This window comes from Calonectris borealis, unplaced genomic scaffold, assembly GCF_964195595.1.
Source record: "Calonectris borealis unplaced genomic scaffold, bCalBor7.hap1.2 HAP1_SCAFFOLD_242, whole genome shotgun sequence".
Taxonomy (NCBI): domain Eukaryota; kingdom Metazoa; phylum Chordata; class Aves; order Procellariiformes; family Procellariidae; genus Calonectris; species Calonectris borealis.
In genome coordinates, this window is record NW_027441626.1 from 26,234 (window position 1) to 54,020 (window position 27,787).

A 27,787-nucleotide genomic window follows, 5' to 3' on the forward strand; every position below is an offset into this window, starting at 1 on the left:
GTTTAAACAATGCAAGTCAGTTTGGAAATTATACAATTTTAACTTTCTTTTTTAAATTTCATTTACGATAGAAAAATCAGTGAGATACGAGATCTCCCACATGGTTTTACATTTTTGGGGGCGGGGGGGAGGGGGGGGGCAGGCGGTGGGGAATATCAAATCCCCGGTGCTGCAATACATAAGGCTACCAAAAAGGATTGGCAGATTTGCTACTGCTGTTGGCTGTACCCAAGCATGCGGAGGAACGCGTTTTTACGGCATCTCGACTGTTACACCGGAGAACCAAAGACCAGCGATACATCGACTACTGGAAGGCGTGCTGCGCTTGGGTCTTTGCAAGGAAATCGACTTCCTACTTTTTTTTTTCCAGAGAGAGTGAAAAGTCTCGTTGCGGATGACTTCTACTGCCAAGTACATCACCTCTGAAGATCCATTCTGATGGGAAGTTCATAAAAGGCAACTCCTTTGAATGAGAAAGATTTCCATTCTGGAAAATCTCTTTCCAACTGAAGTCAAAATTACACACTGTAGGTCAAGGAAAAAGGACATCATAGAAGCAGTAAAACACATCAGGACTCTCTGTCGCTAGTTACGAGGCTGCCAACGCTCCTTGGGAAAGCCTGGAAAACGCACCGAAGCGACGCCGATTTGTCCCGTTTTGTCCACGTCTCTTCTTTGACCTTGACTGCTTTTAGCACCGATGCTAGTATCTCAGTAAGGTTTTCGAGTACTACTGTAAGGTATTTTAAACACTTACTGACTGAAAAAGCATAAAGCTTTTATCGTGAAAACCACGTCTGTTTCTCCCGAACATCCAAACTCTTACAAACGGTTCCTTTCCTCTTCTAGGCCAACATTATTTTCACAGTACCCTTTAATAGTAAGCCCACAGAAACCGAAGACTGTGCTGTCAGGAAGAGAAAATAGACGGAGGGAAGCAAGCTTTGCATAGGCGTACCACGCTCCAGAACAGACCTCCTTTATTTTTAGTATTTGTGTTAAAATATTTCACGTTAAAAAATTATATAGAAGGAGAGTTGCCGCTTTCTTAATGTTAACTGTAAAGTCCATATCACAGGCGTACCTTGTACTTGCAGACCACTACGGATCCTTTCCGTCTGTCTCGTACTTTCACAGCAGAAGAAAGGGCGACCGCGGCGAAATGGTGGCCGTTGACATTCTGCTGGGGGGGGGGGTGGGGGGGTGGGGGGGGGACACCAAACAAACCCCCGCCCCCCCCCCCAAAAAAAAAAAAACCATTTAGCACAAAGCTTCCTTTTCTGTGAAGACTACAACTGAGTGGAGGAGAAAGTATTTTGCATCATCTTTGGTACAGCTGTTGATACAGCCCACTAGAGCTTTTGCATGTTTTAGACAACCGTGCCTTTTTTTTTGGCTCATTGGCAGCTTTAGTTTCGCTAGAACTCGCTTTCCTAGAGACACGCAGGTGACAGACGCAGATACCTACATGCATTTTCTCAAGCCTAAGTATAGCCGCGATTTCCTCACCCTATACGTCCCAAGTTGAGTGTTTTTGTTAAAGAGTACAGCAACCCATCTGTCCTCGTGAACTCGCTGCAAAAGAGGAATCCTTTTTTCCAGGCCGTTTCTCCAAACGGTCAAGATCTTTTAAAACTGCAGTTGTTTTAAAACTAGCCATTTGGAACACATTGCCAAACAATGTTTGGCAGTAAGACTTTGATGTGTTTGACACACACAAATTTGGGGTAACTCGCTACTTGCTTCCTGTTGTTGTGGTGGTTGTTCTTCCTTCAGAAATTCTACTTGTAGCCAAGTTATTCGCTACTGGTTCAAGCATTTACCTTCCAGGTATTACCAGCACATTTACACAGGCGAGGAACTAAATTGCTCTTCTAAAACTACCCGAGTGAAAATTACAGCCATGAAAGAGGAGTGACAGAGAAGGAAAGGAGAGGTCAGGCAGCAAGAGAGCTCTGCAGGCTGCCACCAGTCAACATCGCACTCTTAAAAAAAAAAAAAAAAAAGACAAGACAAACACAAAAAAAACCCACAAAAATCAACAACAAAACAAAACCTTGACGTTGTACCTTTTTTTTCTTTTGGAGCTCGTCCCTGTCTCAGCAGATTGTCTTGTCAGAGCATGAAGTGCAGATGATCTGTATCCCGACGACACCTGCACGCGATGAGCACGTGTTCAGAAATAGTCCAGATCTGTAAGACTGGTGTCATTTTTGTGGTTTTAAGAATCATAACTCATTTTATTGACCGATGCATTTGTGAGGAAACTAAGTAACTTTTCAACGTAGCCTCTCCTTGGGGCGAAAAGTGCGTTAGGGAGTGAAAAAAAATTTATGATTCAGAGCTCGCAACCGTGACGGAGCAGCAGGGAAATTAATGAAAGTGAAGACCAACAGCAGCAACATTAAGCGACATTTGGCTTTAATTCTGATCACGTACTTAAGCGACTCTCCAAGTCTATACCTCGAGCCTATGAATGCCTAGCCCTTTTTTGGAAGGACAAACTTTTTCCCTTAAAAGTCCTAGATTGAAGACTCCACTGAACAGAATGTGGATTGAGCCACAGGACAACATGCCATCAACACTCTAATGAAAAAAAAATCAAGTAAAAATCAAGTTTAAACATCAGTTTCCATCGTGTTTCATTCATTACATTTCTAGCGGTACCTAGGTGCTCAAAAATTAACTATCCTGACACCACATGTTACTAAAAATTGAGTTATGCATAGAAAAATAAAAGGCTATTTCCAACCTGCCCATAAAATCAGTATGAACAAACAGAAGAGAAACAGTCGACCCTAAAGAAGGTAACAGGCAGCTCTTAATTTATCGTAGATGAAAGTCCATCCTTTTACCTGAAAGGAAAACATTCGTAACTACCCAAGGACCGATTCAGGAACGAGGCACGCTCTGTTAACGGCAACTGTTCATCAGCTTTTCTGCACCGGCAGCAAATTTGCCTTTTCCCTGGGTTTGACATGGAGTAGCTGCAGCGTCCTTGAACTCGCCAATGTTTCTCCCCGCTCCCCCGGCCCCACACGTGCCATTACCTGAGCAGCAAGCGGCATCAACCACGCAGGATTTTCTTCACGTGACGCAGAAGGTGACGCTGGGAAAAGAGGAGGCACAAAACAAACCTGTTTGTCACACCCAGCCAACGGTGAAAACACAGGGAAGGATTCTGCCGTGCGGGGCCGGGCTGTGCACCCCGGGAGCTCCCGCCGGCCGGTTTCTCTCCCCTTTGCCGGGTACCGGGGAGACACCGCCGCCGCCTCGTGCTGCCGCCTGCCCCCTGGGAGAGCCGGGGAACCCCCACCTCACTTCAGCCCTCGGGAAGGGGACCGGGAGAGACCCTCCACGCAGAGAGAGGCACGCGGCCTGGATTTATTCCCCGAGGGAAGAGGCCGGGCTCCCCGCTGGCAGAAGGACAACTCGCCACCCTGCCGCTCGGAGCGCCTTGCTGGGGACAGCCCTGCCTGCGCCTGGCTGCTCTTCAGCCGTGCTGGGAGTGCAGTCCGGCCGACGGATGCTCCGGCAAATAGACACTGCAGCGAATCGCAGCTCCTGCTCGTTACAGCTGCAGGTAATTTTGCCTGCGGCTAAGACATGCCCCAGACAGCGGACACCCCGTCTCGTTCCAGCTCCTGCTTCCTACGGTTCTGGCTAACTGAAGCTCCCGCTCTGCACTGAAGCTCCTGTTGATTTCAGCTCCTTCTCCTTACAAGCTCCAGCTATTTGCAACAGCCTGGGCTTTTGACAAGGTCGTAAATCAATCGCTGTCAAAACTTGACTATTAGGATTAAATATCATAGGTGTACATTGTATAAATATTAATTAGTTTGTACGATTAGTTAGTTAATAACTATTCTAAGCAGTCGACAAGGAAGAGCTGGACTCGAAGAGGGCGTGCGGGGTCTGAAAAGCAGAGACCACCTCTTCCCCCCGGAGACCACCGCAGACGTTGAGTTTGGCCTGGTGCATGCCGGCCTCCCGCACTTCGGGGTCCAGCAGGACCAGACCCCCACCTCCGGGGGGGGGCGGTCCACACACCTGCCCAGCCCCTGCTTTCCCCTGCAGCCCCAATGCCCTCCCACCCCACCCCCCCCCCGCACAAACGGCCAAACCGGCTTCTGCTTTGGGCCCCCAAACCAGCTCACTTAGCGCCCACTTCTAAGCCCAAAAACCCAGCTGCTGCGCCTGTTCTCAAGTCCCAAAGATGCCCCCGGGGAGGACAAGCGCTTGTGTGATGCTTCTGGCAGAAACGGGGCTGAAAGGTCTGATCCCGGTGCCGGGGGAGCAGAGCAGAGCTGGCTGGGACCAGCTTTTGCTCCTGGAACAACCCCAAGTCCCTGCTCCGAGGTCTTCCCCTTGGGGCCCTGGGGTGGACCTGTCCCTCCCCTTCAAACGCTCCAGGAGTTTCGGGGGCAGAAGGCCGTTTCTAAGCCCTCTCTCCAGCAGCTCCTCCCTCGACTCGGCCCGTGAAGCCCCCAGGCTCGCTGGGGCGGGCGGCCTCCATTGCCTACAGGCTGCCCGTCTGCCTGCAGGGAGGGCTGGGGGGTCCCCGGCCCCACGGGGCGACAGCGGGGACTCGCAGGGAGGGTCTGTTTGCACACAGCGCCTCCCCCCCCACCCCGCCGGCCCCACTGCGCGGCCCCCCTAGGGCACACAGACACGCCCCCCCCCCCCCCCCCAGCCCCGCTCCCTAGATGCTCACAGCCCCTCCCCCGCCTGGAGCCCCCCCACCCCCCCTCCCCGAAGCCTGCAGGACCGCCCCCCCCGCCACAGCCCCACTCCTCGGCTCCACACTCACGCTGCCGCCGCCGCCTCGGTGCAGACCCCGCCGCGCGCCCCGTTGAAATACTCTCCGCAGCCAATCAGCGCGCGGCTCCGCCGGACCGCCCGCGCGGGGCACGCCGGGAGTTGTAGTCCCCGTCCCGGGAGTCCGCACGCGCACGGCGCCGCGTCCAACGCGGCTGCCTGTACATCGACACCCGTACAATGGAGGTGATCGTGCACGGACCCTGGTGCAACCCTTGTGCCCCCCATGCTCGCAGCCCCTCCCCGGTGTTTGCAAGCACCTCCCAGCCCCAGCACCCCCGGTGCTCACAGCACCCGACCACACCATTTTCTAGCCCCCTGGGAGCCCCAAGCCCCACTCTCAAGTCCCGCCAGGACCCACAGCCCCACTCCCCAGCCCCACTCCCCAGCCCCCCTAGGACACACAGCCCCCCAAGCCCAATCCCCGGCTCCCCCGGGACGCACAGCCCCCCCCCAGCCCCACTCCCCGGCTCCCCCGGGACGCACAGCCCGCACAGCCCCGCTCCTCGGCCCCCCCGGGATGCATAGCCCCCCCCCAGCCCCGCTCCTCGGCCCCCCCGGGGGTCTGCAGCCTCCCCCCAGACCCACTCCCCAGATGCTCACAGCCTCTCCCTGGCCTGGCGCTCCGCCAGTCCCCCTCCCCGGAGCCTGCAGGTCTCCCCTCAGCCCGCCGTGCCCGCGGCCCCTCACACTCACTCACTCACGCCGCCGCCGCCGCCGCCGCCGCCGCCGCGTGGGTGCAGACCCCGCCGCGCGCCCCGTTGAAATAACCTCCGCAGCCAATCAGCGCGCAGCTCCTCCGGGCCGCCCGCGGGGGGCACGCCGGGAGTTGTAGTCCCCGCCCCGGAAGTACGCATGCGCACGGCGCCTTGCGCCGTGCGGGTGGCTGTGCAGGGACCCCCGCGCAACGGGGGGTCGGTGTGTGGAGACCCCCATGCAACGGGGGGGGCAGTGCAGGAGGACCCTTATGCAATTGGTTGGTGTGCAGGGGACCCTCGTGCAATGGCGGGCAGATGCGCGGGGACCCTTGTGCGATGGTGGCGATTGTGCAGGACCCTCGTGTGACAGTGGTGGTTATTTTTCTTGGCAGTACGGGAGCAAAACAGCCGGTGTCTGAAACCAATGGGGTGTTTTGGCTGCTGCTGAGCAGCCTCGAGGCCGCCTCCGGTTCCCACGTGGCTCCCATGGTGTGCGTGGACCCTCCTGCAACGGGTGCAGGTGTGCAAGGAGGGCGATCCGGGGTAGGGGTCCCTCTCTGGAGGCACCCAGCTCGAGCTGGCACCTAAGAACTAATCGAGGAGTAATGAGGAACCTTCTCTCGCACCTGATGTTAACCAGCGGGATCCCAGGGTCAGACCCTGTTACGGTGATCGGACCCTGGGGAGGTGGCAGAGGGTGCCCTGGACAAGTTGGGGGGGTTCCCTGGGGAGGAGGGGAGCCCCCACCCCCCCGACTGTGGGCACTCCCCCAAGGAGCAGAGCATGGTGCAAGACTTTAGGGGGGATGAGGGCCAACAGGACCCCGAGATGGCGGTGCCAGCTCTTCCCAGCGTCTCCCCAGGCACCTGCTGTGCTGAGGTGGGGGGTGTGTGTGTCTCAGGGCTGGGGGTGACCGTGGGGTCCAGGAGGGACCCTGGGAGTGGGGTAGGGGGACATTGGGGGACAGAGGTGTTTCTCGGGAGATTGGGGACACCATGTGGGGGGTTGAGACTGGGAGGGATGACCCTGAGGAGGTGGGGGGCACCGCGGGGAGAAGGGATCCCACCCCCCACACCTGCAGCCACCCCCAGGGGCAGCTGGGACCCCGACCCACTGGGGGACCAGGATGGGAACGATGGGGACTCACTCATGGATACTGCACAGGTAATAAAACAGTTCATGCTGCACCCTGTTGCAGGGTCTCTGGGGTGCCCTGGGCGCCGACTCCCCACCACAGCCAGCCCTTCCTGGGGGTCTCCAGGCTGCCGGGCTCCTCTGGCCCCCAGCCGGCGGGAGCTGTGTCCTCCCAGCCGCTGGCCACGCAATGGCAGCAGCGACCCACGGCCACGCAGAGACAGGGCCGGGGACAGGGCCGGGGGATGTCTGCGCTCCACCTGGGTCTGCAGGGCTCGGGCAGGGGGGACCCGGCATCCTGCAGCTGCGCTCCCACCCTGGGGACCCCAAACACCCCTGGGGCAGACGGTGTCCCCAGCGTGTCCACCTGACGGGGGGTGGCCTGTGCCCCTGCACACCCGTGTGCGTGGCGGGGGGGACGCGGGATGTGCCGCTGTCCCTGTCGCTGCTGGCAACCGGCATGGGGGGAAGGTGACAGTGAGGGTCCCCGCCAGTGGCCCGGAGCTCGTCACCGCTGGGGGGACGGGGGACAAGCAGGGCCAGCACCAAGGAGCGACGGCAGCACAGCCCACTCTCTGGGGGTCCCCGCCCCCTGTCCCCAGGGGTCCTCTCCGTCCCCGTGTTTTATTGGGGGAACACAGAGCCCAACGACCAGCCGCGGGGACAGGGGACGGGGAGCTGCCCCAGGGATGGGGACAGCACCGGGACACGCCGACACTCTTGGGGGTGCTGGCATGCGGGGGTGGGGGGGTGGGGTACCCTAACTGTTGCCGCCCGGGATGACGAATGCACCGGCATGGGGACGGCGCAGGGAGGGGCCAGAGCCGGCGCGCGACCGCCGGGCTGCAGTACCACGCTTCGGCTTCGGGGCGGCAGCAGCGAAGGCGGCGGCGGCGCGGCTGCGCACCTGAGCGGTGCCGGCGCTGCAGTACCGCGATTCGGCCACGGGGCGGCAGCAGCAGCGAGCAGCCGCCGGGCGGCGCGGGGGCGCGGGCGGCGCCGGCGCCGCAGTTCCGCGCTTTGCGCGCCCAGCGCCCGCCGGCACCGCGCACGTGGGGCAGGAGCGGCGTTTCCTTACCGGGACGAAGCAACGAACGCGGCGGCATCACCTCGCAGGCACCACGGTACGGCATTGCCGGTACCGGCGGACGGCAGCGCGGAGAAGGGGGGCGCCACCGCGCATGCGCGGCTCAAGGGCTGCAGTACCGAATTTTAGTCGCCTGGTGGCAGCAGCGAGCAAAGCAAAACCGCGCCACTGCGCATGCGCGGGTCAAGAGCTGCAGTACCGAATTCTGGTCGCTCGGTGGCAGCAGCGAGCAAAGAAAAGCGCCCCACCGCGCATGCGCGGGTCCCGACCTGCAGTGCCGAATTCTGGTCGCTCGGTGGCAGCAGCGAGCAAAGAAAGGCGCGTCACCGCGCATGCGCCGCCCCCGCCCTGCAGTGCCGAATTCTGGTCGCTCGGTGGCAGCAGCGAGCAAAGCAAAACCGCGGCACTGCGCATGCGCGGGTCAAGAGCTGCAGTACCGAATTCTGGTCGCTCGGTGGCAGCAGCGAGCAAAGGAAAGCGCCCCACCGCGCATGCGCGGGTCCCGACCTGCAGTGCCGAATTCTGGTCGCTCGGTGGCAGCAGCGAGCAAATAAAAGCGCACCACTGCGCGTGCGCGGCTCTCGAGCTGCAGTGCCGAACTCTGGTCGCTCGGTGGCAGCAAGGAGCAGGAAAAAAAGCGCCCCACCGCGCATGCGCGGCCACCGACCTGATGTACCAAATTCTGGTCGTTCGGTGGCAGCAGCGAGCAAAGAAAAGCGCGTCACCGCGCATGCGCGGCCCCTGCCCTGCAGTGCCGAATTCTGGTCGCTCGGTGGCAGCAGCGAGCAAAGAAAGGCGCGTCACCGCGCATGCGCGGCTCCCGACCTGCAGTGCCGAATTCTGGTCGCTCGGTGGCAGCAGCGAGCAAAGAAAGGCGCGTCACTGCGCATGCGCGGCTCCCGACCTGCAGTACCGTTCTGGTCGCTCGGTGGCAGCAGCGAGGGCAGCAACGCGCCCCACCGCGCATGCGCGGCTCAAGAGCTGCAGTACCCAATTCCGGCCGCCGGGTGCCACCGTCGCCTCACCGACCCCTTCCCGATCTCTCCGCCCAGTTTGGACCACCGAAAGACGGTAACTGCTTACTGGGGGTACTGGGCTTAGATTTCCCTGCCCTTTTCCCACTCGCGGCCCGGGCACTAATCTTCATCGCCTCTGTACCAAAAAAAGCACCCGGTGGCCCCAGCATTTCAGTCCTTTCCCTTTGGCCGCTTTACAAGGCCCGTGGTTGTTTCCGTCCGTGCCCCCCAGCCCATTACCTGCGGAGGAGAAGCAGCACGGGGAACCTGTGGAACAGGTTTCTTTCTAACCCGGAGGAAGCCCCAGGGATCGCTGTCTCGGTCTGCAGGTGACATCGGGGTTGTGGGAGTGACAGCAGCGACTCAACAGATGCTGGAGAGAGATTTTAAAAAAATAAGGCCACACGGGTGGCACCCTGAAAGCAGGGGAGGGGCAGCTACGTCCATCAGGAAACCGCGCTTCTGAGCGGACCAGGTGCGAGTGGCTGATCTGCAAACGAGCGATACGCTGGTGGTCCTGGGGCTTTGTTGCGGTGTTTGCACCTTTCCTCACCTCTGTGCTATCAGCACTCCGCTCTCCTCATCCTGCACACGCACAAGGCTTGCCACGCAAGGCTTGTCACTTGGAGGAGAGACACTGCACGACGTCACTTACCACCCTGCCCTCCAGCATGCAAAGTAATTAGAAATGAAGCAGGGAAAGCCAAGAGGCCTGCTGGTGTATTAGGCGTCCTCAGCAGATGACCGTAGAGCCCGGCAGGTTCCATCCTTGCTCTGTACAGGGCGCGTAGCTCTGCACTCCTTGCCGCTCCTGCCAGCAAGCGTCACGGTTGCACTTTGCTGCCTGCAACACGCAGTACTTAGTAGGCTGGAGGGGCTGTTCTGCCAACGTGACAGGGGAGCAGCTCGGTTCCTTTAGCTGCCTAATTTGCCTCCTTGAAACAATCACTTCAACACTTGGTTTCTTTATTTTAGACCTCTCTGCATATCTCCTGGCCCGCGAGCCATTTTCAGCTAGCCACGCAGCTAAGTACGGTGCTGGTAGAAACCCAGCTGCCATCTCGCTCCGATGTCAAAAGGCTTTTGTAACTTGAACCCCCGATTGTTTTGCCATCGAGACTGCAAGGCGAGGAATACGCCTCTACTTGAACAAGCAAGACCCCTGCCAAATAGCTGAGCTGTGCGCAGTGATAGGTGGCTGCCTGTGTCCGACACCTTTTTCTGCTAAAACCAGAGCACGCTTCCCTTGTGAAGAGCCATCGGCAGTACAGAACGTACCTGAGCTCTCCTTGCACCGGCTCCCCAGAGAACGGCGTCCTAGTTCGACTGAAGCGTGCAGCAGCCTGTCGTCATCGCAGCCCCTCGCCCTCGAGCGAGTGGCTGCCTGTAGCAGCGGCGGAACCGCTGCTGCGCCGAGGGGAAAGGAATGGCTTGGCGTCAAGCTCTGCGGGCTGCCTGTGGCCCCTGCGGAGCCGACGACCTCGGCAGCCCATACAAAGGGCAAAGCTAACCACCTGAGAAGGAGTCACAGGGTGTAGCAGTTTCTGCCACAACCATACTTCCCAGCCTGCTGATGGAGCACAAGGCACTTGAAAGCAGCGGAAAAGAACAAGGATGGCCTAGCAAGATGGCAGGAATAACACGGACAGCCTAAAGCATTTAGCCAGGCAGGGCTTGCAACTAACCTTGAGTCAGGGTTTAATCCCAGCCGGCAACTAAGCACCACACAACCACTCACTCGCTCCCCCCTCAGTGGGATGGGGTAGAGAATTGGAAGGGCAAAAGTGAAAAAACTCCACTTGTAAGGAAAAGGGGCGGGGGGGAAACCAACAGAGAGAAAAACCCCAGACAGACAAGCGGTACAAATGAAAACAATTGCTTGCCACCAACCGACCGATGCCCAGCCAGCCGCAGCCCAGCAGCGGCCCCCCTGCCAACCTCCCCCCTAGTTTTATTACATGACATCATACGGTCTGGAATATCCCTTGGGTCAGGTGGGGTCAGCTGTCCCAGCGGTGCCCCCTCCCAAACCCTCGCGCACCCCTAGCCTGCTCGCTCAGCAGGAACTAACGCAGCCCTGCGTCATCAACGCCCTTTTCAGCACAAATCCAAAACGCAGGAGGAGGGAGAGTGGGGTGGGAGTGGGGTGCAGGGGAGCGGGAGGGGGGTGCCACAGTTTGAACGGGGGGCAACGGGCAGGTTGGCGGGGTAGGCAGCACCCCAGGGGTCCGGGGAGAGGGGTTACGGGGAGGCAGCGCGGAACACGGGGGGGTGGGGAGGAGGGAGAGGAGAGAGGAGGGCAGTGCGGGCACGAGGCAGGAGGGCAGGGGATACGGGGGGCGCGTCATGGGGAAAACCTCGCACGGGGGAAAAACCTTGCATGGGAAAGGGGGGGCGGACACTGGGAGGGGCGTGTGTGGGTAGAGACATGCGTGGGGGGACATGCGTGGGGATGACCTACACCAGGGGGTCCACCCAGGACCACCCACAGCAGATAACTCACCTGGGATAATCCGCAACAGATAATCCGTTCCCGATAACTGACCCTCACTGGATAACCCACACTGGATAACCACGAGCGATGCCCCTCAAATGGCTGGTGTTTCACCCCAAATCTTCCCCAAATTGGGGGGTTTTTTGCTTTTCTATAATATAAAAATTGGGTTTTTTTCCTTTTCCAAAACATTCCTTTTGGAGGTTTTTCAATGCTTTTTCACAACAAAAGTTGGTGATTTTTGCTTTTGGTTTTATGCGTGAAAATGGGGTTTTTTTTTTTGCTTTCCAGCTGCCCAAATCCAGGTGGATTTGGCTTTCCCAGGAGCTCCAAGTTGGGTATTTTTCCCCCTATATATATATATATATATATTTTTAGTGAATCTATTTATGTTTCACTTATACCCCCCTATTTCCCACTTATTATATATAATACCTGTTCAGACTATGTATCCGTTGACTTAAATATTTTGACACTGAATGTCTTTATAGACTTCTCTATTTACACTTACATATATTTACACCTCTATCTTTATAGACTTAGGTATCTATTTAGGCTTAGATATCTATTTACACTTATATATAATCTCTTAGATCACATATAATATCTATTTAGACTCTCTATGTAACACGTAGTAAGTGTAGATAGCGATATCTATTCAGACTTTTTTCTATTTTAAATTCCTTCATACATAAAATATATCATCCTTTTTGCATTTGAAAGTCCTTTATTTTTTAATTTATATGTACGCGAGTTATTTTTGTATTTTAAAACCCTATACACGTCTTTCGAATTTTTGTATACTCTAAAATAATACTCTAATATAATACTCTAATATAATACGGCAGATATAGGTTCTTATTTTGAAATCCTTCTATACACATAAATGAATATTATTTTTCAATATATATAACAATGAGAGATTTTTCTCTATTTCAAGGCCTCACAGATATATTTACAGTTTTTAAAATTTTTTTTTTAAACGCCCCCCCCCGTGAATTTTCAGGCATTTTTGGGCCGTGACCCCCTTCCTGGGGGACCCGCCCCATGTCCCCCCCATTCCCCACTCACCTGCTCCTCCACAGCATCATCACCCGCCCGGTGATGTTGGGGTGCCCCAAATGACATCATCACCCTCCCAGGCCCCCCAACCCCCCTTTTTATTCAGCCCCAAAAAAGGCACAAAGTGAGGCACAAAAAGGCACAAAAGGCACAAAAAAAGGCACAAACCGGCCACACATGACAGAAGACACAGATGTTGCCCTGAGGAAGGAGAGACACTTATTTTAGCGGTACAAGGAGGGAATTCACATGGTTCGTCCCCCACCCAACCCCCCCCCAGGCTTCACCTTGAGCTCCTGGCCGAGGTTATGGAGATGTCGCCGCTCCATCTCCAGGCCATGGAGCTGTTCCTCCTACTGCCCCAGCCGCTGCTCCTGGGCAGCTGCCGGCGCCCACAGCTTGGCCGCCTGTGCTGCCTGCCGCTGCACCGTCTCCTCCGCCAGCTTCAGCTGCGCCTGCCAGGAGGGAAACAGCAGCAGTTGCAGTGGGGGAGGTAAAAAACAGCCCCAGTAAGGGGGGAAACCAGCCCCGGATGTAGCATGGGGCAAAAACTGAACCTGGTGAGGGGGAAAAAATGAGCCCCCGTAATGGCAGGGGGAGAAAAGCAACCCCACCAGGGTGGAAAATCAGCCTTGATGGGGGAGAAAACCAGCCCTGGTTGAAGGGGCAGGGGCAAAAAACAGCCCTGGCAGGGTGGAACACCCCAAAGCCCCGGGGGGGGCTCACGGGGGACCCCAAAAGTCAAGGGGGAATAGCAGCAGTGGGGGGTGAAATTAATGGGCAGAAGAACATAGAGTGTGTCCCCAAAACTGGGAGGTCCCCAAAACCCCAGGGACCCCAAAAACCAAGGGGAAGCGGTTGGGGAAGAGGAGCAAAAACGGGAAGGGAGGAATAAAATCAACGTGGGGAAGAGATGGGGGGAATCCTTGAAACTTGGAGCAACACCAAAACCCCAGGGGGGTCCCCAAAACCCCAGGGGGGGTCGCTGCCCCCTGAGGGAAACCAGAAAGCCAAAGAGAAGCAGTGGGATGGAGGAGTGGAAACGGGGCAGCGTGGAGCATGAAATCAAGGGGGGAGGAAGTGGTCAGGGTCCCCCAAAACTGGAGGGGCAGGAGGGGGCGGCAAAACCCCAGGGGTGTCCCCCAAAAACCTGGAGGGCATCACTGACCCATGGCGGGACCCCCAAAATTCAAGGGAAAGCAGCAGGAGGCAGGAGCAGGAATGGGGCAGTAGGGGGTAAAATCAAGGAGGAGGGGAGATGGAGGGGTCGCCAAAACCTTGGGGATCAGGAGGGGATGCCAAAATCCAAGCAGAAGCAGTGGGAAGGACAAGTGGAAATGAGGCGGGGAGAAAGAAATCCATGGGGAATCCCCCAAAATCTGGGGGGGGCTCAACATACCCCAGGGGCCCCCAAAATGCCCCCATCAGGACCCAAACAGTCGGGGGGGGGCGGGGGGGGGCCTTGAAACAGGTAACAGAGATTTAGGGGCCACTGGTGGGAAGGGGGGTCTCCCTGGAAGTGAGGGGACCCCAAAATGGCCCCAGGGTGGCTCAAAATGGCGAGGGGAAAAGCTCCTGGGGAGGCCCTGAAATCGCTCCTGGGGGGCTGTGAAACCCCCCGGGGGGTCCAAGCTTAGAGGGGAGCCCCAAACCTGGCAAGGGGCAGGGCTTAGACCCAGGAGGCGGGCTCTAGACCTGAAAGGGGTGTGGCTAGAGCCAGCCCCCCTCCCCAAGCCAACTCGTGGGGAGGATCTCCGGGTCCTGTTTAGGGTTGAGGGGGTAAAAATCTTAGGCGGGGGAGGGACTGGGGGGTGCGGGGGAGGGACTGGAGGAACGCAGGCATTCAGGGGGGATGAGGGGGGTGGGGGAGCAGTACCTCTTGTAGTAGATAGATATCAGTGCGCCCACACGAGGTCCCAGATTTCCATACCACCTTCTGCCACTTCCAGCCCGGTCCCAGGACAGGGCAGTCCTGCCAGCCCTCTGCCACGCTGCCCGGGGGAGCTACTGCGGAGGGGATGAGCAGCTCCCCAAAACCCCCCAAAACACCTACTCCCGCCCACCCAAAGCTACTGCGAGGGATGCAGGCAGCGCCCGAAGCCACACCGCCTGCCCGCAGGCCCGCCCCGAGCACCCCCAGCCACGCCCCCACCTCGTAACCCCGCCCCAAACACCCAAAGTCACGCCCCCCCCCCCAAGGACCCGTACTCCCGCTCCACGCAGGTGGCGCTGAAGCCCTGCCCCCTTTCCCCACACCACGCCCCCAAGCTCCGCCAGGCGCGCGGCCAGCGCGGCTCCTCCTCCCCACCAGTCCCCCACAAAATACTGCCCCTCCGCCACGCCAACCCCCGCCAACTGCCCGCACCCACATGGATTCCCCCAGCCGCCCCTCCCCCGCCCCGGTCACGCGTGAACTTCACCTCCCCCTCACTAACTACCCTCTCCCCCCCCACATCCACCCCCAAACTGCCCCTTTCCCCTCACAAACACCACCCCCCCTACCCAACTGCCCCTTCCCTCACACACATGGACTCTTAAACAGCCCCCTCGCCCCTCGGACACCCCCAAACTGTCCCTCCCTCACACGAACACCCTCCACAAACTGCCCCTGACCCACAAAAACACCCCGCCCAGGGGCCTGCATCCTGCCCCAGGCCCACTCCCCGGCCCCCTAATGCACACAGCTCCCCCCGGCCCCACTGCCCAGCCCCTCTAGGGCACACAGCCCTCACGCCCCCCCAGCCCCACTCCCCAGATGCTCACAGCCCCTCCCCTGCCTGGAGCCCCCCAGTACCGCTCCCCGGGGCCTGCAGGACCGCCCCCCGCCCCACTGAAATACCCTCCGCAGCCAATCACTTCGTGGGGCGGGGAGCGAGAGAGCGGCTCTGCGGTGTGAAGCTCCCTGCCGAGTTCAACCACAACCGTCAGCTCCCCCTGCACCGATTTCCGTGAATGCAGTTTCTGAGGCTTTAAACTGACGTCGAAGTGAGGCCCAGCAGCGGCCCCCCGGCCAACCTCCCCCCGAGTTTTACTACATGACGTCATACGGTCTGGAACATCCCCTGGGTCAGGTGGGCTCAGCTCTCCCAGCGGTGCCCCCTCCCAAACCCCCGCGCACCCCCGGGCTGCTCGCCGGCAGGGCGGGGCGAGGAGCAGAACAGCCCCCGGCGCTGCGCAGGCGCTGCTCAGCAGGAACTGACGGAGCCCTGCGTCATCAAGGCCGTTTGCAGCACAAACCCAAAACGCAGGAGGAGGGAGAGTGGGGCGGGAGTGGGGTGCAGGGGAAAGCCTCGCGGGGGAGAGGGGGGCAGGCGTGGGGAGCGGCATGCTCGGGGATGACCTACGCCGGGGGCTCCACCCGGGACAATGCACACAGATAACTCACCTGGGACAAACCGCAACCGATGATCCGCTCCGGGTAACTGACCCTCACGGGATAATCCACACCGGATAACCCCCAGCGATGCCCCTCAAACCGCTGGTGTCTCACCCCAAATTGGGAGGTTTTTTGCCTTTCCATAGTATGAAAATTGGGGTTTTTTTCTTTTCCAAAATATTCAACTTGGAGGTTTTTCGGCGCTTTTCCGCAACATAAAAATTGGTGATTTTTTGCTTTTAGTTTTGTGCATGAAAATGAGGACTTTTTTTTTTGCTTTCCGGCTGCACAAGGGAGCTTTCCGGCTGCACAAGGGAGCAAATCCAGGTGGATTTGGCTTTCCCGGGAGCTCCAAGTTGGGTATTTTTCCCCCAAAATTGTGATTTGTTTTTTGTTCCCCCACCCCCGGACCCACCCTTGCAGACCCTGATTCAGGGGTTTGGGGGTATTTTTATGCCACAGTGTCAGGTCCCGCTCTGGGCGTGCACAGCCCCGCAGGGGAAAGTCCCCATTGGGGGAACTGGCCCCAAATCAGGATGGGAAAAGGCGGTAAAGGCGAAGGGGAAAGGGGCAGCTTTTGAAAGCGCTTTTATATCTTCAATGAGAGGTATTGGGGGGGGGGGGGGGGGCAGCAGGTGGTGTCAATTCTTTACATCCTTTCTATAAACAGGGTTTCTTTGCATGTTAAAAACCTTATCTATCATAGACATTTACACTTACGTATCTATTTACACATACATATACATGTATTTAGGGAACACATTTATGTCTCACTTCCCCCTCCCCCCCCCCCCCGTTTCCCACTTACTACATGCAATACCTATTCAGACTATATATCTGTTTAGACTTATGTATTTTGACACTTAAATATCTTTATAGACTTCTCTATTTACACTTACATATATTTACACCTGTGTCTTTATAGACTTAGATATCCGTTTACACTTGTATCTATTTAGACTTAGATATCTATTTACATTTATATATAACTTCTTATATCACATATAATATCTATTTAGACTTACTATGTAACAGGTAGTAAGTGTAGATAGCTCTATCCGTTCAGACTTTTTTCTATTTTAAATTCCTTCATATACAAAATATATCATCCTTTTTGCATTTTAAAGTCCTTTGTTTTTTAATTTATATGTACGCGAGTTATTTTTGTATTTTAAAACCCTATATACGTCTACTTAGAATTTTTTTATACGCTAAAATCCTTTATACAACATAGTAGATATAGGTTCTTATTTTGAAATTCTTTTCTGTATATAAATGAATATTATTTTTCAATATACATAAAAATCAGAGATTTTTCTCTATTTCAACGCCTCACACACATATTTACAGTTTTAAATTTTTTTTTTAAACGCCCCCACCCCCCCCCATTAATTTTCAGGCATTTTTGGGCTGTGACCCCCTTTCGGGGGGGGGGGGGGGGGGGACACGACACCCCCCCATAACCCCTCCATTCCCCACTCACCTGCTCCTCCACGGCATCATCACCCCCCCGGTGATGTTGGGGTGCCCCAAATGACATCATCACCCCCCCAGGCCCCCCAACCCCCCCTTTTTATTCAGCCCCAAAAAAGGCACAAAATGAGGGGAACGGCCCCAACCGGCAGCTCGTTACTTTAATAATGCCATTTACGGATGTACGCACGCACCCCCGCCAAAAAGGGGGGCTCTGCTAGATAGATAAAGGAGGGGCGGCCCCCCAAACGGTTGCAGCCCCCCCCAGCCCCTGTCCCGCAGGCTGGCAGCTGGCCCCTTACCCTCAGCACGCCTAACGACCGGCAGGCAAACCTGGGCCGGGGGTCTCTCTTGAGCACCACGGGACACTTACAGCGAGGCATCTGAAAAACAAAAATCCCAACTGGCATTTCAGCATATTAAAAAAACAGCACCGAAGGCAGCAGAGGAATTCGGTCAGGATAAGGGAGAGGGTAGCAGTCGAGCTAAAGGAGGGTGCCAGGCAAACGGGTCAGCTCGAAATACAACGCGGCCTTTAAAAGCTCGAGCGATTCGAACGCTTAAAATCAGCGTGAAGACTAATTGACGCGATTTTGAACACGTTCTTAGCAGAGAAGTAAACGCTCTCGCTGGTGCTGGAAAACGTCTCGTCCCTTCCTTACCGCACCGCTGCCGGGAGATAACCCCGTGAGGCTGCAGGACAAGGGCGCGCCGTAATCAGCATCTACGCTCACGGATCCACCACCACAGCTCCAGCCCTTGCGCTGCTGCTGCTGCTGCTGCTGCTGCGCATCTTGCTTGCTTGGTCAATAAAGCTGAAAGTGAAGTGTAAAACTTGGAAGAGTAAAATGAAAAAGAAAGAACAAATCTCAGCAATTCATTTTATGCTAAAAAGGTGCGTGTACGTTTACATACGTACAAGAAGACGACTTATACTATAAAAATATTTGATTTTCCTTTTGCGTTAATTGAAATCGCAGAGCTGTGAATTCATACCGTTAAATTATCTACCTCCAAAATACACAGCTATCGTTTGACCAGGGGTTTTGCGTGTGTGACATGACTAGGAGGGACGCCTGGCCAGCTGCGCCGAGACCGATGCTACCGAACTGCCGGGGAAACGCGCCATTGAAAGCGAGACAGAAATAAAGTACTTCAGAGCACTCTGTCAAAAGATCGGGAAAAAAACCCGTAACGTTCAGTTGCCTCTCTTTTTAAACGTTTAGAGCAACTACCCAACTGCTTAAGTACACCTAATAAATTATACGCTACAGCTGTTTGGCAGTTGCAGTTTAAACAATGCAAGTCAGTTTGGAAATTATACAATTTTAACTTTCTTTTTTAAATTTCATTTACGATAGAAAAATCAGTGAGATACGAGATCTCCCACATGGTTTTACATTTTTGGGGGCGGGGGGGAGGGGGGGGGCAGGCGGTGGGGAATATCAAATCCCCGGTGCTGCAATACATAAGGCTACCAAAAAGGATTGGCAGATTTGCTACTGCTGTTGGCTGTACCCAAGCATGCGGAGGAACGCGTTTTTACGGCATCTCGACTGTTACACCGGAGAACCAAAGACCAGCGATACATCGACTACTGGAAGGCGTGCTGCGCTTGGGTCTTTGCAAGGAAATCGACTTCCTACTTTTTTTTTTCCAGAGAGAGTGAAAAGTCTCGTTGCGGATGACTTCTACTGCCAAGTACATCACCTCTGAAGATCCATTCTGATGGGAAGTTCATAAAAGGCAACTCCTTTGAATGAGAAAGATTTCCATTCTGGAAAATCTCTTTCCAACTGAAGTCAAAATTACACACTGTAGGTCAAGGAAAAAGGACATCATAGAAGCAGTAAAACACATCAGGACTCTCTGTCGCTAGTTACGAGGCTGCCAACGCTCCTTGGGAAAGCCTGGAAAACGCACCGAAGCGACGCCGATTTGTCCCGTTTTGTCCACGTCTCTTCTTTGACCTTGACTGCTTTTAGCACCGATGCTAGTATCTCAGTAAGGTTTTCGAGTACTACTGTAAGGTATTTTAAACACTTACTGACTGAAAAAGCATAAAGCTTTTATCGTGAAAACCACGTCTGTTTCTCCCGAACATCCAAACTCTTACAAACGGTTCCTTTCCTCTTCTAGGCCAACATTATTTTCACAGTACCCTTTAATAGTAAGCCCACAGAAACCGAAGACTGTGCTGTCAGGAAGAGAAAATAGACGGAGGGAAGCAAGCTTTGCATAGGCGTACCACGCTCCAGAACAGACCTCCTTTATTTTTAGTATTTGTGTTAAAATATTTCACGTTAAAAAATTATATAGAAGGAGAGTTGCCGCTTTCTTAATGTTAACTGTAAAGTCCATATCACAGGCGTACCTTGTACTTGCAGACCACTACGGATCCTTTCCGTCTGTCTCGTACTTTCACAGCAGAAGAAAGGGCGACCGCGGCGAAATGGTGGCCGTTGACATTCTGCTGGGGGGGGGGGTGGGGGGGTGGGGGGGGGACACCAAACAAACCCCCGCCCCCCCCCCCAAAAAAAAAAAAACCATTTAGCACAAAGCTTCCTTTTCTGTGAAGACTACAACTGAGTGGAGGAGAAAGTATTTTGCATCATCTTTGGTACAGCTGTTGATACAGCCCACTAGAGCTTTTGCATGTTTTAGACAACCGTGCCTTTTTTTTTGGCTCATTGGCAGCTTTAGTTTCGCTAGAACTCGCTTTCCTAGAGACACGCAGGTGACAGACGCAGATACCTACATGCATTTTCTCAAGCCTAAGTATAGCCGCGATTTCCTCACCCTATACGTCCCAAGTTGAGTGTTTTTGTTAAAGAGTACAGCAACCCATCTGTCCTCGTGAACTCGCTGCAAAAGAGGAATCCTTTTTTCCAGGCCGTTTCTCCAAACGGTCAAGATCTTTTAAAACTGCAGTTGTTTTAAAACTAGCCATTTGGAACACATTGCCAAACAATGTTTGGCAGTAAGACTTTGATGTGTTTGACACACACAAATTTGGGGTAACTCGCTACTTGCTTCCTGTTGTTGTGGTGGTTGTTCTTCCTTCAGAAATTCTACTTGTAGCCAAGTTATTCGCTACTGGTTCAAGCATTTACCTTCCAGGTATTACCAGCACATTTACACAGGCGAGGAACTAAATTGCTCTTCTAAAACTACCCGAGTGAAAATTACAGCCATGAAAGAGGAGTGACAGAGAAGGAAAGGAGAGGTCAGGCAGCAAGAGAGCTCTGCAGGCTGCCACCAGTCAACATCGCACTCTTAAAAAAAAAAAAAAAAAAGACAAGACAAACACAAAAAAAACCCACAAAAATCAACAACAAAACAAAACCTTGACGTTGTACCTTTTTTTTCTTTTGGAGCTCGTCCCTGTCTCAGCAGATTGTCTTGTCAGAGCATGAAGTGCAGATGATCTGTATCCCGACGACACCTGCACGCGATGAGCACGTGTTCAGAAATAGTCCAGATCTGTAAGACTGGTGTCATTTTTGTGGTTTTAAGAATCATAACTCATTTTATTGACCGATGCATTTGTGAGGAAACTAAGTAACTTTTCAACGTAGCCTCTCCTTGGGGCGAAAAGTGCGTTAGGGAGTGAAAAAAAATTTATGATTCAGAGCTCGCAACCGTGACGGAGCAGCAGGGAAATTAATGAAAGTGAAGACCAACAGCAGCAACATTAAGCGACATTTGGCTTTAATTCTGATCACGTACTTAAGCGACTCTCCAAGTCTATACCTCGAGCCTATGAATGCCTAGCCCTTTTTTGGAAGGACAAACTTTTTCCCTTAAAAGTCCTAGATTGAAGACTCCACTGAACAGAATGTGGATTGAGCCACAGGACAACATGCCATCAACACTCTAATGAAAAAAAAATCAAGTAAAAATCAAGTTTAAACATCAGTTTCCATCGTGTTTCATTCATTACATTTCTAGCGGTACCTAGGTGCTCAAAAATTAACTATCCTGACACCACATGTTACTAAAAATTGAGTTATGCATAGAAAAATAAAAGGCTATTTCCAACCTGCCCATAAAATCAGTATGAACAAACAGAAGAGAAACAGTCGACCCTAAAGAAGGTAACAGGCAGCTCTTAATTTATCGTAGATGAAAGTCCATCCTTTTACCTGAAAGGAAAACATTCGTAACTACCCAAGGACCGATTCAGGAACGAGGCACGCTCTGTTAACGGCAACTGTTCATCAGCTTTTCTGCACCGGCAGCAAATTTGCCTTTTCCCTGGGTTTGACATGGAGTAGCTGCAGCGTCCTTGAACTCGCCAATGTTTCTCCCCGCTCCCCCGGCCCCACACGTGCCATTACCTGAGCAGCAAGCGGCATCAACCACGCAGGATTTTCTTCACGTGACGCAGAAGGTGACGCTGGGAAAAGAGGAGGCACAAAACAAACCTGTTTGTCACACCCAGCCAACGGTGAAAACACAGGGAAGGATTCTGCCGTGCGGGGCCGGGCTGTGCACCCCGGGAGCTCCCGCCGGCCGGTTTCTCTCCCCTTTGCCGGGTACCGGGGAGACACCGCCGCCGCCTCGTGCTGCCGCCTGCCCCCCGGGAGAGCCGGGGAACCTCCACCTCACTTCAGCCCTCGGGAAGGGGACCGGGAGAGACCCTCCACGCAGAGAGAGGCACGCGGCCTGGATTTATTCCCCGAGGGAAGAGGCCGGGCTCCCCGCTGGCAGAAGGACAACTCGCCACCCTGCCGCTCGGAGCGCCTTGCTGGGGACAGCCCTGCCTGCGCCTGGCTGCTCTTCAGCCGTGCTGGGAGTGCAGTCCGGCCGACGGATGCTCCGGCAAATAGACACTGCAGCGAATCGCAGCTCCTGCTCGTTACAGCTGCAGGTAATTTTGCCTCCGGCTAAGACATGCCCCAGACAGCGGACACCCCGTCTCGTTCCAGCTCCTGCTTCCTACGGTTCTGGCTAACTGAAGCTCCCGCTCTGCACTGAAGCTCCTGTTGATTTCAGCTCCTTCTCCTTACAAGCTCCAGCTATTTGCAACAGCCTGGGCTTTTGACAAGGTCGTAAATCAATCGCTGTCAAAACTTGACTATTAGGATTAAATATCATAGGTGTACATTGTATAAATATTAATTAGTTTGTACGATTAGTTAGTTAATAACTATTCTAAGCAGTCGACAAGGAAGAGCTGGACTCGAAGAGGGCGTGCGGGGTCTGAAAAGCAGAGACCACCTCTTCCCCCCGGAGACCACCGCAGACGTTGAGTTTGGCCTGGTGCATGCCGGCCTCCCGCACTTCGGGGTCCAGCAGGACCAGACCCCCACCTCCGGGGGGGGGCGGTCCACACACCTGCCCAGCCCCTGCTTTCCCCTGCAGCCCCAATGCCCTCCCACCCCACCCCCCCCCCGCACAAACGGCCAAACCGGCTTCTGCTTTGGGCCCCCAAACCAGCTCACTTAGCGCCCACTTCTAAGCCCAAAAACCCAGCTGCTGCGCCTGTTCTCAAGTCCCAAAGATGCCCCCGGGGAGGACAAGCGCTTGTGTGATGCTTCTGGCAGAAACGGGGCTGAAAGGTCTGATCCCGGTGCCGGGGGAGCAGAGCAGAGCTGGCTGGGACCAGCTTTTGCTCCTGGAACAACCCCAAGTCCCTGCTCCGAGGTCTTCCCCTTGGGGCCCTGGGGTGGACCTGTCCCTCCCCTTCAAACGCTCCAGGAGTTTCGGGGGCAGAAGGCCGTTTCTAAGCCCTCTCTCCAGCAGCTCCTCCCTCGACTCGGCCCGTGAAGCCCCCAGGCTCGCTGGGGCGGGCGGCCTCCATTGCCTACAGGCTGCCCGTCTGCCTGCAGGGAGGGCTGGGGGGTCCCCGGCCCCACGGGGCGACAGCGGGGACTCGCAGGGAGGGTCTGTTTGCACACAGCGCCTCCCCCCCCACCCCGCCGGCCCCACTGCGCGGCCCCCCTAGGGCACACAGACACGCCCCCCCCCCCCCCCCAGCCCCGCTCCCTAGATGCTCACAGCCCCTCCCCCGCCTGGAGCCCCCCCACCCCCCCTCCCCGAAGCCTGCAGGACCGCCCCCCCCGCCACAGCCCCACTCCTCGGCTCCACACTCACGCTGCCGCCGCCGCCTCGGTGCAGACCCCGCCGCGCGCCCCGTTGAAATACTCTCCGCAGCCAATCAGCGCGCGGCTCCGCCGGACCGCCCGCGCGGGGCACGCCGGGAGTTGTAGTCCCCGTCCCGGGAGTCCGCACGCGCACGGCGCCGCGTCCAACGCGGCTGCCTGTACATCGACACCCGTACAATGGAGGTGATCGTGCACGGACCCTGGTGCAACCCTTGTGCCCCCCATGCTCGCAGCCCCTCCCCGGTGTTTGCAAGCACCTCCCAGCCCCAGCACCCCCGGTGCTCACAGCACCCGACCACACCATTTTCTAGCCCCCTGGGAGCCCCAAGCCCCACTCTCAAGTCCCGCCAGGACCCACAGCCCCACTCCCCAGCCCCACTCCCCAGCCCCCCTAGGACACACAGCCCCCCAAGCCCAATCCCCGGCTCCCCCGGGACGCACAGCCCCCCCCCAGCCCCACTCCCCGGCTCCCCCGGGACGCACAGCCCGCACAGCCCCGCTCCTCGGCCCCCCCGGGATGCATAGCCCCCCCCCAGCCCCGCTCCTCGGCCCCCCCGGGGGTCTGCAGCCTCCCCCCAGACCCACTCCCCAGATGCTCACAGCCTCTCCCTGGCCTGGCGCTCCGCCAGTCCCCCTCCCCGGAGCCTGCAGGTCTCCCCTCAGCCCGCCGTGCCCGCGGCCCCTCACACTCACTCACTCACGCCGACGCCGCCGCCGCCGCCGGCGCCGCCGCCGCCGCCGCCGCGTGGGTGCAGACCCCGCCGCGCGCCCCGTTGAAATAACCTCCGCAGCCAATCAGCGCGCAGCTCCTCCGGGCCGCCCGCGGGGGGCACGCCGGGAGTTGTAGTCCCCGCCCCGGAAGTACGCATGCGCACGGCGCCTTGCGCCGTGCGGGTGGCTGTGCAGGGACCCCCGCGCAACGGGGGGTCGGTGTGTGGAGACCCCCATGCAACGGGGGGGGCAGTGCAGGAGGACCCTTATGCAATTGGTTGGTGTGCAGGGGACCCTCGTGCAATGGCGGGCAGATGCGCGGGGACCCTTGTGCGATGGTGGCGATTGTGCAGGACCCTCGTGTGACAGTGGTGGTTATTTTTCTTGGCAGTACGGGAGCAAAACAGCCGGTGTCTGAAACCAATGGGGTGTTTTGGCTGCTGCTGAGCAGCCTCGAGGCCGCCTCCGGTTCCCACGTGGCTCCCATGGTGTGCGTGGACCCTCCTGCAACGGGTGCAGGTGTGCAAGGAGGGCGATCCGGGGTAGGGGTCCCTCTCTGGAGGCACCCAGCTCGAGCTGGCACCTAAGAACTAATCGAGGAGTAATGAGGAACCTTCTCTCGCACCTGATGTTAACCAGCGGGATCCCAGGGTCAGACCCTGTTACGGTGATCGGACCCTGGGGAGGTGGCAGAGGGTGCCCTGGACAAGTTGGGGGGGTTCCCTGGGGAGGAGGGGAGCCCCCACCCCCCCGACTGTGGGCACTCCCCCAAGGAGCAGAGCATGGTGCAAGACTTTAGGGGGGATGAGGGCCAACAGGACCCCGAGATGGCGGTGCCAGCTCTTCCCAGCGTCTCCCCAGGCACCTGCTGTGCTGAGGTGGGGGGTGTGTGTGTCTCAGGGCTGGGGGTGACCGTGGGGTCCAGGAGGGACCCTGGGAGTGGGGTAGGGGGACATTGGGGGACAGAGGTGTTTCTCGGGAGATTGGGGACACCATGTGGGGGGTTGAGACTGGGAGGGATGACCCTGAGGAGGTGGGGGGCACCGCGGGGAGAAGGGATCCCACCCCCCACACCTGCAGCCACCCCCAGGGGCAGCTGGGACCCCGACCCACTGGGGGACCAGGATGGGAACGATGGGGACTCACTCATGGATACTGCACAGGTAATAAAACAGTTCATGCTGCACCCTGTTGCAGGGTCTCTGGGGTGCCCTGGGCGCCGACTCCCCACCACAGCCAGCCCTTCCTGGGGGTCTCCAGGCTGCCGGGCTCCTCTGGCCCCCAGCCGGCGGGAGCTGTGTCCTCCCAGCCGCTGGCCACGCAATGGCAGCAGCGACCCACGGCCACGCAGAGACAGGGCCGGGGACAGGGCCGGGGGATGTCTGCGCTCCACCTGGGTCTGCAGGGCTCGGGCAGGGGGGACCCGGCATCCTGCAGCTGCGCTCCCACCCTGGGGACCCCAAACACCCCTGGGGCAGACGGTGTCCCCAGCGTGTCCACCTGACGGGGGGTGGCCTGTGCCCCTGCACACCCGTGTGCGTGGCGGGGGGGACGCGGGATGTGCCGCTGTCCCTGTCGCTGCTGGCAACCGGCATGGGGGGAAGGTGACAGTGAGGGTCCCCGCCAGTGGCCCGGAGCTCGTCACCGCTGGGGGGACGGGGGACAAGCAGGGCCAGCACCAAGGAGCGACGGCAGCACAGCCCACTCTCTGGGGGTCCCCGCCCCCTGTCCCCAGGGGTCCTCTCCGTCCCCGTGTTTTATTGGGGGAACACAGAGCCCAACGACCAGCCGCGGGGACAGGGGACGGGGAGCTGCCCCAGGGATGGGGACAGCACCGGGACACGCCGACACTCTTGGGGGTGCTGGCATGCGGGGGTGGGGGGGTGGGGTACCCTAACTGTTGCCGCCCGGGATGACGAATGCACCGGCATGGGGACGGCGCAGGGAGGGGCCAGAGCCGGCGCGCGACCGCCGGGCTGCAGTACCACGCTTCGGCTTCGGGGCGGCAGCAGCGAAGGCGGCGGCGGCGCGGCTGCGCACCTGAGCGGTGCCGGCGCTGCAGTACCGCGATTCGGCCACGGGGCGGCAGCAGCAGCGAGCAGCCGCCGGGCGGCGCGGGGGCGCGGGCGGCGCCGGCGCCGCAGTTCCGCGCTTTGCGCGCCCAGCGCCCGCCGGCACCGCGCACGTGGGGCAGGAGCGGCGTTTCCTTACCGGGACGAAGCAACGAACGCGGCGGCATCACCTCGCAGGCACCACGGTACGGCATTGCCGGTACCGGCGGACGGCAGCGCGGAGAAGGGGGGCGCCACCGCGCATGCGCGGCTCAAGGGCTGCAGTACCGAATTTTAGTCGCCTGGTGGCAGCAGCGAGCAAAGCAAAACCGCGCCACTGCGCATGCGCGGGTCAAGAGCTGCAGTACCGAATTCTGGTCGCTCGGTGGCAGCAGCGAGCAAAGAAAAGCGCCCCACCGCGCATGCGCGGGCCCCGACCTGCAGTGCCGAATTCTGGTCGCTCGGTGGCAGCAGCGAGCAAAGAAAGGCGCGTCACCGCGCATGCGCGGGCCCCGACCTGCAGTGCCGAATTCTGGTCGCTCGGTGGCAGCAGCGAGCAAAGCAAAACCGCGGCACTGCGCATGCGCGGGTCAAGAGCTGCAGTACCGAATTCTGGTCGCTCGGTGGCAGCAGCGAGCAAAGGAAAGCGCCCCACCGCGCATGCGCGGGTCCCGACCTGCAGTGCCGAATTCTGGTCGCTCGGTGGCAGCAGCGAGCAAATAAAAGCGCACCACTGCGCGTGCGCGGCTCTCGAGCTGCAGTGCCGAATTCTGGTCGCTCGGTGGCAGCAAGGAGCAGGAAAAAAAGCGCCCCACCGCGCATGCGCGGCCACCGACCTGATGTACCAAATTCTGGTCGTTCGGTGGCAGCAGCGAGCAAAGAAAAGCGCGTCACCGCGCATGCGCGGCCCCTGCCCTGCAGTGCCGAATTCTGGTCGCTCGGTGGCAGCAGCGAGTAAAGAAAAGCGCCCCACCGCGCATGCGCGGCCCTCGGCCTGCAGTACCCACTTTTGGTCGCTCGGTGGCAGCAGCGAGGGCAGCAACGCGCCCCACCGCGCATGCGCGGCTCAAGAGCTGCAGTACCCAATTCCGGCCGCCGGGTGCCACCGTCGCCTCACCGACCCCTTCCCGATCTCTCCGCCCAGTTTGGACCACCGAAAGACGGTAACTGCTTACTGGGGGTACTGGGCTTAGATTTCCCTGCCCTTTTCCCACTCGCGGCCCGGGCACTAATCTTCATCGCCTCTGTACCAAAAAAAGCACCCGGTGGCCCCAGCATTTCAGTCCTTTCCCTTTGGCCGCTTTACAAGGCCCGTGGTTGTTTCCGTCCGTGCCCCCCAGCCCATTACCTGCGGAGGAGAAGCAGCACGGGGAACCTGTGGAACAGGTTTCTTTCTAACCCGGAGGAAGCCCCAGGGATCGCTGTCTCGGTCTGCAGGTGACATCGGGGTTGTGGGAGTGACAGCAGCGACTCAACAGATGCTGGAGAGAGATTTTAAAAAAATAAGGCCACACGGGTGGCACCCTGAAAGCAGGGGAGGGGCAGCTACGTCCATCAGGAAACCGCGCTTCTGAGCGGACCAGGTGCGAGTGGCTGATCTGCAAACGAGCGATACGCTGGTGGTCCTGGGGCTTTGTTGCGGTGTTTGCACCTTTCCTCACCTCTGTGCTATCAGCACTCCGCTCTCCTCATCCTGCACACGCACAAGGCTTGCCACGCAAGGCTTGTCACTTGGAGGAGAGACACTGCACGACGTC

The 27,787-nt window shown here is 57.4% G+C and overlaps 2 long non-coding RNA genes across 4 annotated transcripts; both read right to left on the reverse strand.

Moving 5' to 3' along the window:
- Positions 1 to 1,310: 1,310 nt before the first annotated feature.
- On the reverse strand, positions 1,311 to 4,936 carry LOC142077404 (uncharacterized). 2 transcript variants are annotated; one of them, XR_012671788.1, is made up of 3 exons: positions 4,811 to 4,936; positions 3,051 to 3,109; positions 1,311 to 2,155 (listed from the first exon to the last, which is right to left on the reverse strand). It is a non-coding gene; the product is annotated as an uncharacterized LOC142077404 (long non-coding RNA). The 2 variants fall into 2 exon arrangements; XR_012671787.1 differs by having other exon boundaries at positions 1,311 to 2,201.
- Positions 4,937 to 19,758: 14,822 nt separating this feature from the next.
- LOC142077403 (uncharacterized) lies at positions 19,759 to 23,383 on the reverse strand. 2 transcript variants are annotated; one of them, XR_012671785.1, is made up of 3 exons: positions 23,258 to 23,383; positions 21,499 to 21,557; positions 19,759 to 20,603 (listed from the first exon to the last, which is right to left on the reverse strand). It is a non-coding gene; the product is annotated as an uncharacterized LOC142077403 (long non-coding RNA). The 2 variants fall into 2 exon arrangements; XR_012671784.1 differs by having other exon boundaries at positions 19,759 to 20,649.
- Between the last annotated feature and the right edge of the window lie 4,404 nt (positions 23,384 to 27,787).